General features: G+C 33.9%; 1 long non-coding RNA gene across 1 annotated transcript; it reads left to right on the top strand.

Annotated features, from left to right (window-relative positions):
* Positions 1–6265: 6265 nt before the first annotated feature.
* On the top strand, positions 6266–9187 carry LOC135713596 (uncharacterized). Its single transcript, XR_010518753.1, has 3 exons — positions 6266–6680; positions 7120–7428; positions 7490–9187. It is a non-coding gene; the product is annotated as an uncharacterized LOC135713596 (long non-coding RNA).
* The last annotated feature ends 1765 nt before the right edge of the window (positions 9188–10952 follow it).

Below are 10952 nucleotides of genomic sequence, written 5' to 3' on the forward strand. Positions count from 1 at the left end.
ATGTTAGCATTTTGAACCAACTCTGAACCATTCATTTGTTTTCCATGTCTTTCTATCGGAAACCTTACCCAAGAAAAACTGCATACATGTAATCAACTGGACAGTTGTTGATTAGACCTGTTCATTTTAAACGAAACGTTCGGAATGTAACGGGTCAACTGTGTTTACTGTTCGTCATGTTAATTTGAACTTCTGTGCAAATTTTCAGCAACATCGGTGATGATTTAGATGTGCTTCAAGTTATTTTTAAATTTTTAAGGTAATTTACGGCTTATAATATTTGTATCTCGAGACTGAAAGAACGAAAACTGCTGTAACAACTTTCATAGCAAAGTTTAATGTGTTATCTATCAACTTTGTTACCAAAGGTTGACTATTCAAAGTGATTTTATTGAAGTTTCACTTAGTTTCATGCTCGAAGATATCTTAAAAAGTGAAGAGTTTTAAAATATTTGTTCTACAAATTTTCCACCCATATGATATAAAAAATTTTAGTCTACGGCATAATTTTACTCATATTGTTCTAGAAAGTTCGTTTAAACATAGTTTTCTTGTATATTTCATAGATTGAGAGATAAAAATCAGAAAAGAGGCCGTTATATCTAAAATTCACAAGACAACAGAGCCAATAAAAGTTTCAATTAGATTGACAGAACATAGTTGCATTGCTTTTCAATGACGACCGATGACTGTTTCATTGATATGATTTTTTTCATAAATATGAATCCTTAGTAGACGTGTTTTTTTTTATCAAAGGCAAGTATCACTCGAGCCATAACAGCAATTTATAAAATAACGAACATTTTGAGTGACACTTGCCTTTGATAAAAAAAAACACGTCTACTGAGGATTCATATTTATGAAAAAATCATATATCAATAAAACAGTTGGACATGAGCCGCGACTTTATACGCGTTATATCAAGGCTTATGTCCAATCACTGCTCGTTAGACTCGCATTTCTATCGAATTGGGCTCTCAGGCAGCAATTTATGTGCGTGTGGCAGTGGTTATCACGATATCGAGCACGTTGTTTGGTCATGTACCTTACACCGTGTTGCCAGATCTGAGTTATCCACATCCCTCAGGGCCCGAGGAAAACAACCCGCGATACCCGTTAGAGATGTCTTGGCGAGCCGAGACCTTGACTATTTGAATTTAATTTATGTGTTTTTAAAACGGATAGATTTGAGGATTTAGAAGTTAGTGTCATCTTGTGTTCTCCCAAGTTGTTAGCTACCCATCGGTGTACCCCCATGTTTGTCTTTTTCATCAGAGTGTCGCCTAGTTCGAGATCAAGAGCACATTGCTCTCCAAACCTTGTGTTCACAATCCCTACCCTGCCATCCATTTGTTACAATTTGTTACCCCTAACCTCGAGATAGCCGCGAGTAATCGGCCTCCGCTTTACTAACGTTAGTTTTAAGTAATTTTGTTATTTAAACAATGAATATCGGCTCCGCAAAGCTACAGCAAATGAGCCTGGAAAAATAAACGAATTATTAAAAAAAAAAAAAATAAAAAATAAAACAGTCATCGGTCGTCATTGTAAAGCAATGCAAAACAATGAGGATATCGAATCAAATCGCAAATCTGAAAAAGGCAGCAAGATACGCGGCGGCACGCAATGTTATTCAAGATTTCGATCAGGATGCCAATGCTACAGCAAGAGATTTACAACTTATTTGAAGTTACCTTGGCTAGAGATATGTAGAAATCGTATTTCGGAAACCACATATGTACGAATTGCTTTACATCAATTTGGCAGATTTTTTGTGACGATGCTTTGTTTTACTAACATCAACTAAATGTTTAAATTTTTTATTGAATTGTTCCTAAACATATGTTTTATGTTCTTGATTTACTTTTCTTTTTAATTTTTTAAGCAACACCGTTAATCGATATAAAATAAAACAATATTCATCACAGAACAGATTTTGTTATTCTATTAAAATTAAACAGCCTAAATGTAATAAGCAACATATTGTATCGTCGTTGTATTGTAGAACAATACAAAATTGAATAATGAAACTATTATCATACCATTCAATCAATTGTTGAATCAGTGATTTAGTCACTATTCATAACAGTATGATCAATATTAATTTCATCGTTTTGTTACCGTAAATTAACAATAAAACCTTGAGTAACTTTGATGTTATGTTCAGTCCTAACAACTATATATTTACTATTCATCTTATTGTTTTGGAGAAAAAATACTATGAGATTAAATAAATTTGTGAACTGTTACGATACTTAACAACCCGTACATTCCATTGTAAAAGCTCCGTTTACCATACATTCAAAAGTTTCACACAATACATTTCAACATATTTTTATTGTTATAATTACAATAGTTTTTATGGTAATCATACTGTTCCAAATAGTACCGTTACAATAAATTGTATTGTTTTTCTATAATATTTTTTATTCGGGTGGGTAGTTCGCACCTCGGTTCGCACTCATTTATTGTTGCACTGATAAATTAAACTATTCCCATTTTGCTTGAAATTTCATCAAAATGACGTTTACTAACACTCGAACTTTGAAATAAAACATTATTTTGAGATTTTTTCTTCTAGAACCACGAGAAAAGTAGCCGACATTTGTGCGTTTGATAAAAAAATAGAAATTAGTTGGTCCAGTTTTGTGAAATCGCTGGTAGAAAGTCACGCTAAAACTGCTTGACAAAGTGATAAATTTGACATTAAACTCAGGCTGTGTTCCATTTGGTGAATTTTTACTTAAATTTGACAGATGGAAAATTTTCAAATAAACCTGCTATTCCTGCAGACTTATTTCTGACAGACAAGGAATAAATTTTGACAGACGCTTTCTCGAAAATTCGAACATCTTAATTTATTTTCGAAGTGTCAAATATAAGTGAAAATTTTCCAAATGGAACACAGCCTCAGTTTAATCACAAACAAAGTGACAGACGAAGCGGCTCGAAATTTGATTTGACGCACTTACATTTGAAATCTCGCTCTGAACATTTGGTGGATTATTTTAACTTTTGGTTAAAATTTGTCAGATGAAAAGTTATCGATTAACCCTGCCGAGCGTGGCTACCCTAATAAAAATTGTATGGTTAATTTGCTTAACGACGAGCTCTGGGTATCATCCAAACCATTTGTGGAATAGTTCAATGATTTGGGTTATCGTTCGTTTATGGTTATTTTTTATTAGGGTACTTCTGACAGACAAGAAGTTAAATTTTGACGACCGTGGCTCAAAAACCGGTCGATCGACAGCACGGGGATTTTCGAACGTAAGAAATAACTTTCGAAATGTCACTTTTAACCACGAGTTAAATTTAACTCGGCAAATGGTTCACACACCAAAATCTCAAATATTTTTCGGTACTTTTTTTGCTGGATACGTTCTGTAAAATATCATTTTCACCGAAAGTTTTGTAAAACATATGATTTTACCAATTCTCCGCAATCAAAACTGCTGAATTTCCGCAAATTGCATAAATTTACCGAAAACTGTAAATGAAAATTACTGATCAAAACTGTAACGGGTTGTAAGTCAGCGATACTGTAAAAAGTGTAGCAAATGTACTGTAAAAATAATCTTTTACAAAAGCAAACCGTAGTAAAGTAACAGATTTTTGTAAACATTACCGAACAGGATTGTAAATTGCATATTGTCAATCTCAGTATTTGCCGCCATTTCAAAGTTGAATTTTCTTCGGTTCTCCGATGTGAAAAGTGAGTAATTTACTATTTTTGACTATTTACAATCCGTTAAACCTATGGCGAAAGGTTAATTTTTCAGTGAACTTCTATACCAATTGCTTTCAGTCACCATGGATTGGCGGCCCAGTTTCCTTATCAAACGCAAAAAACCAATTTGTGTATGGTTTGTTACGGAGTCAGAAACATCGTCCTTCTCTGTTGAATATTATTTTTGTACGAACGTACGATGATAATATACAAAAAATTACGTTTAATGAGTCAAACGAATCGTTTGTTCTGTCATCATTTTAATTTTAAGAAAACACATGGAAGAAATAATCAATAAATCAATAAAAATCATAATTTTGGTACATTCAGGAAAATAATGAATTACAGTTATTTCGGTAAAAATGATACCGAACGCCATTGTGAACTTTACCAATCATTCTGTAAAATTTACAATCCATTTCAGTAAATTTTGACAGCTCAAGAGTGAAGGAAATTTACTGAACGGATTGTAAATAATAAAATTACCGAATAGATTACCGAATGTTCAGCTGTTCCATATTCGGTAAAAAATTACAGTATACTGTAAAAAAATCTTAGTGTGCACACTCAGCTACGTTTTGCTAGCTCGGTATTTTTTTTACCGGAAATAATCGGTAAATTTAGTATATTATAGATTTTTCGGTAAACAAAAATAATTTAACCAATATTCGGTAAAATTTTAACGAAGTTTCGGTAGTTTGATTATAAATTTGATGAACTCTGTAAAAAAATACCGAACGATCTGTAAAATAAGCAAAAACGCCGAATTCGGTAAAAAAATTACCGAACAAACCGTAAATCACAAGTAATTTTACCGAAATTTTGTACTATCAAACTGTCAAATCTGGAGAGACTTTATTTACTAGTGAATGGTAAATAGTGCATCCGGAATTAAGTGCAAATATAGTTTACAAAAATTACGATGGAGCAGGTAAGGATAAAAATTCTTGACCACGATCAATGGATCACCGTCATATTTCATGAGTAATTGTTTATTTAGCAAATTTTATTATTTTCCAGGCATTGTCAGCGATAGCATGATTTGATTGCAGGTTATTTATCTGGACTGCATCGCATAACATCGGGCTCTAACACATTTTGGCGTCAAATACATTTGTATTGCACGTATCACATGTGCAGTGACAATTTTAAAATTAAATAAAAACTGATAAATATTATTTCAAGAATTTTTAATTCAAATTAACTGAAAACGGTAGCAAAATTTAAAAATAGTGGAAAAATCAGTTTTACAGAACAGTTCGGTAAAAAATTACCGAATTGCTCATCAAAAAATTGGTTTACCGAACGTTCGGCATTTCGTTTACCGAACTTATTACCGAAAGTTCAGCTGTTGAAAGTTCGGTAAAAAATTACCGAGTACGGTAATAATTGGTAATAATTTCTGAGTGTGTTCACAGCCTACACGGTAACCACCTTAAACACATAAATGAGTAAAAAACTACACATTTTTTATAATTATATGCAGCTGTCAAAAAATGTGTAAATTTGGAGATCTTGAAATGTGTAAAAAAATACACATTTTAAGAATTTAGTACCAGTCAAAAAATGTGTATTTTTATACTCATTAATGGGTAAAAAAAAAACTTCAAACTTTGCTGTATCCTGCCTTGTTTACGCACGCCATTTGTATATATTTCAGTGAAGTACAACAGGAAAATGAAGGAACTACGGTACAAGCTGGACAGTGCAACGATGGACATACTAGAGGGTAGGTGATTTATACTATTTTCATAGTCAATGTCCGGTGTCTCGCTTGCTTGTTTCATACTGATTTTTGTTTTTTCCTTGATTTGTTTTCCGTGCTGAGCACCAATGCTACTGACGACAGGAAGGCAGCTCCCACACCTGGATCCTACCTATCGATCCATCAACTCATGAACCGGGGACCAATGGCTTTACTTCCCTTCCGAAGGAAGGCGTGATTCTCGGCGTGATCAGAGATGTTATGCCTCAGAGCATCCCCAGCGGTGCCGACTGGGATTGAACCCAGGCCTGCTGGGGTAAGAGGTAATCACGCTTATCACTACACCACCGGCGCCACTACTGATGTTTTTGATGGCATTCCTTTTTTTTAATAAAATATTATTGTATTCGAGCAATCTTTATTATTTATCATTTTCACAAATAAGAAAATTCCGAAGTTAATAAAAACCATACGCACCCATTATATTCAAGTTCTAGAAATGATTACTTTTTACACATTTTGCTGTAAAAACCGTTCTTGAAAAATGTGTAAAAATTACACATCTATTGACGTTTGCTGGGTTTACACATAAATGTGTAAACGCAGTTACACATTTTATGAGTAGGCCCCTTTTTCCATGAAAAGTGTGAAATTTTACACATTAATGTGTTTACGCTGGTTACCGTGTATATAGAAAATCCACCAAATGGTTCAGACCTTTTCAATTGTTGGTTCCGCTTTTTGATAGATCGAAATTCTATCCGCCAGACTATGAATATAGCGACTATTAGCGAATTCGTTTATTATTCAGTTCCAACCTGGATCGGGTATCAAGATTGGGTCTGCTTGTTTTCTGACAAACGTCAGTTTGTTCGTTTGTTTTTAAAACCTAGCTCAGGTTGAGGTTCGCACCGACAAAAAGTTCGGTTTCGCACTAGGTTGGAACTGGTTCCAACCCCGATAATAAACGAATTCGCTATATAGTTATACTGTGTAGTTTGGCAAGATTTTCTATGAAGTTTTTCAGTAATTTTTTAAAGCGTGATTTTAATGTGATATGTATATACAAAATAACCATACTCAATTTCTACGGATACAATTAAATCGATGCACATAGAGATGGCTCGCAGGATCTGCTGTCGACTGTGCCTGGCACCGGATGAGGAATGTGTTCCAATTTTTACTAATTTTGCAGCCGACCGGCAGCGATTGGATCAAAAGATTTTTTCATGCGTTAGAATTAAAGTAAGTTCAAAATTATGTACATATAATTGTACTAAGTTCGAGATTGTAAACAAGACAATCGGAAGTGCCGGCTGCCTAAGTTTAACCAGAGTCTCTGTCAATTGTGGAGCTCTAAACCTCCATCTTGGATTTACCTCTTTTAAAGGAGGAATGCATGTTCCAGTATTATTATATTATATTGTGCTCGATTTATTAGTCCATTATCCTGTTAGTTACTCCTTTTTAGGAAGATGTGAACACCGATATACCTGTTCTATTGGTGTATTATTGATGGTGTTTTATTTTTACTTGCTTGAATATACATTATTTGGATTATGAAATTAAAAATAATATAAATTGTCTGTTCCCGGAACAGGATAAGAATTTTGACATGAAAGCATAGCGCATGAGAACAAATTGGCATGGATCGATAACTTATGTAGTATTTGTTCGATTCTAGGTTTTGAAGGAGGACAATCTTTCTTCAAAAATTTGTCATGCCTGTATTAGCTATCTGAATTCCTGGCAAAGTTTCAAAAACCGATGCGATGTAGCAGAGAAAAAACAAAAAAGTTGGTCAGAAATTGATAGAACCTCGAATGGTGTCGATCGGAATGCCGTCATTCAGCATGTAAGGGAACTTTGTCCAGGTGTGACTATTGAAAGTATTCCGCAAAAAGTGCAGCCTCATCCCACGAATATACCGGTAGGGAAACCTCCAACAAAGTACTTGCCAATTGGAAGTACGTCATCACAGCAGATGGATTTGGTATATTTGTTATATTAAAAAATGTCAGGTGATATTTAAGTATCATTTCGTTGTATTTTAGAACTCAATCAAAGTGGAACCTCAGGAGCAACATGATGATCTTGATGAGGTAAATACATATTTTTAAGTTGTATTCGGTCGTTTTATAATCAACATACATAATGAAATTTTCCGGATGAACATTTTACCAGAACGATGCATTTCCCGGGAAAAAAAACTGTAATTACAGTAATGTTATTAAAATTTAATCTTGCTTGAAGCATACCACCATAATACCTATCAGATATTCAACGGAAGTTTCGGCGATGCAGTCTAGCGAGTTCAAACGATAAAGTGTTAACTGCAATTGAACAACAGTCGGATAGTCCAAAATTCACCAAAAGTTAGGACCCAAATTCCTAAATTTATTGGTTTTCAAATATTCTTCTGGGGGGAAATTTGTTTTACTGAATTTTATCATAATTTTCAACACAAATAAATAATGGGGTCTAAATTATCGAGACGATAACCAATGTTTAAAAATCTGATATCAATGATATTCGAAATTCGATATCGGTTTGATATAAATAATCATCGACATGGTTCTACCGTCAGTGGTTCTACCTCCAGTTGAAGGATATGGTAACGAAGAATTTGTTCATGACAAACCAATACGAAAGATCTCTAACGCTAATTTTTTATGGAGTTGTCACCTTGTCACTCCGTACGGAAGGAAATTGATATGTAGGTACGTGAGGAGTGGTATCGAATTGATGACATGTGCTATTTTTCGGTACTTGGAGGACAAGTAAGAGACAAGTACGTTTCCATTTTCGTTCCATGTGACTCTGAAAGTTCTGTCAACTATTACAATCACCCTGGGAGCGTATGTTATCAAAATTTTTAGCGATATAGCCTCGAAAATCGGACAGATTTTTTTTTTATGTGGTCGATGTTTTTGATTTTCCAAATGCATTATGAAGTTCTCTCAAAAAATTTGTCACATAAATTTCACTGAAAAACCCGCAATTTTAAAAATAATCTGTAATGCACATGACGCTAATATCATTCATTACAAATCATATTAAACGCAATGTGATAAGCTTTGAAACTTAGATGAAGTATAGATAAATTTCAAGTGATATTCATGTAACATAAATTCACTTAGATTCTACATAAATTTATGTGTGAAAATTTCTAAGTGGTGATGGCACAAACAAAATCTAACATGGCGTCCGAACGGTGCATTGCTGACAAGTTACTGCTGAATTTACAAATTCCATTGGAATTATAAAATTTTCAGACAAGGAAGTTGTATTCTTTTCGACATGATACAAAATTTATTAATAATATGCTTTAATTTAAAGGTACCATCTACAAAACAGATTGGAAATTGAAATGTTTAATAGCTTCCCGGTTGCATTGTCAATAAGTTTTATTTCCGTGTAAAAATAGCTTTAATATAGATATAAGAAAGAAAAATATACAGCCATTCCATAGCAAAACGATATAGTGGTTCTCAGAATTTCGTAACAATTGTCAGTTTTGTTCCTTATCGAAAAATATTAGACCCGTATTTTTTTATTTTCTCATTCGGGTGCCCATTTTCCTGCTAAGGTGGTCTATTTTTTTTCCAAAAATGGCATTTTTTTTAAATCATAACTTATGAACCATTGAACCGATTTGAATGATCAAAATATCAAATGAAAGGTTATTAAAAATACTTTCCACAAAAAAATATTTTTTTTTAATTAGAGTTTTGTATAGAAGAACGATTGTATTTTTTATGGTTTTCATGGTTTGTAGACAATGGGCTTAACACGTTTTTATATTTTTTTTAATTTAGGCTTTTCTACACAACATATAAAAAAATCAGCGATACATTTTTCTTTGTTTTTGAGTTACGTTTTTTTTTTCAAATAATCATGTTTAGAAATTTTGCTCATTACTCCAATACAACTAGATTACCCTGCGTCTCCATTGATGCATATCGAATGTAACATGGTCAACGGCGCCGGTGATGTAGTGATAAGCGTGATTACCTCTCACCCCAGCAGGCCTGAGTTCAATCCCAGTCGGCGCCGCAGGGATGTTCTGAGGCATAACATCTCTGATCACGCCTTCCTTCAGATGGGAAGTAAAGCCGTTGGTCCCCGGTTCATGAGTTGATGGGTCGATAGGTAGGGTCCAGGTGTGGGAGCTGCCTTCCTGGCACGTCGGTAGCATTGGTGCTCAGCACGGAAAACAAGATCGACGGAAAAAACAAACCAAAGGAATGTAACATGGTTACATTACTTACTTATTTGAATTTCTGATCCTAGACTACCATGACATTCATAGAAACTTGACAGTTTTGACAGTTTGATAGTACAAAATTTCGGTAAAATTACTTGTGATTTACGGATTGTTCGGTAATTTTTTACCGAATTCGGCGTTTTGGCTTATTTTACAGATCGTTCGGTATTTTTTTACAGAGTTCATCAAATTTATAATCAAACTACCGAAACTTTGTTAAAATTTTACCGAATATTGGTTAAATTATTTTTGTTTACCGAAAAATCTGTAATATACTAAATTTACCGTTTATTTCCGGTAAAAAAATACCGAACAAGCAAAACGTAGCTTAGTGTGAACCATTTGCCGAGTTAAATTTAAGAACTCAGTATGCCTTAAGAACTCAGTCACAGTAATTAATTGAAAGCTTTCTATGCCAACCAATGTATGAATCTGTATTATTACAAGCACAGTGATACTCTATGCCCAGGGAAGTTGAGAAAATTTCCAACCTGGGAATGGAACATACTGAGTTCTTAAGGTGGTATGGTTCAGCGTCCACAAATCATATGCACTTTCTCTGCCACTTCGAGTTTTCTTGGGAGTTAATCTCGGACACTATTGTGATTTGAGGCACTAAATTGTCATCACAGTTTTGTTATTGTATGTTTTCTGGTAGCAGATAATGGACTCCTGGAAAAACCGAAGTGGAACCAGAGCCCGAGGTTCTGGATCGTATCACCTTAAAACAATTTCTATGTAAAGATCCCTTCAGACCGATCACGTTTGTCATAGTAGTCTTTGGTTTTTTGTTATAAAAAATCTGGGACTTTGAACAGTTATTTGAAGTCTATGACTTGGAAAATTGGTAACTACACTGCAATGCTCATTTCTGTTTGCAAACTTTGTAAACATATCAAACAAAAATGAATAAATAGTGTATTACTGAATTATAAGTGGGGATGGGTGGCATTCACTAGCAGGAGAATACCCTCCACATGCTAGCCTCTTCACCAACCATACATCAGTACACACTTATCGAGTCAGTAATTTTTACCGAGTTTTTGAATTGCGGAACACTTCGTTAAAATTTAAAAAATCTGTGAAAAATTCAAAGTTGAGAAAATGTGTTACGAACATTTACAGACTAACTATTGTTAACCCCGTGTAATGATGAAAAATAAAAAAAAAACGATTTTATCCAATCTTTACGAATAACAGTCATTTGAATTTTAACCGAGTTTTTCAGTAATCCAAAAATCCAGTAAAAA

This window comes from Ochlerotatus camptorhynchus, unplaced genomic scaffold (assembly GCF_037179485.1).
Source record: "Ochlerotatus camptorhynchus isolate MF236.1 unplaced genomic scaffold, CSIRO-AGI_Acam_v1.1 ptg000571l, whole genome shotgun sequence".
NCBI classification, from domain to species: domain Eukaryota; kingdom Metazoa; phylum Arthropoda; class Insecta; order Diptera; family Culicidae; genus Ochlerotatus; species Ochlerotatus camptorhynchus.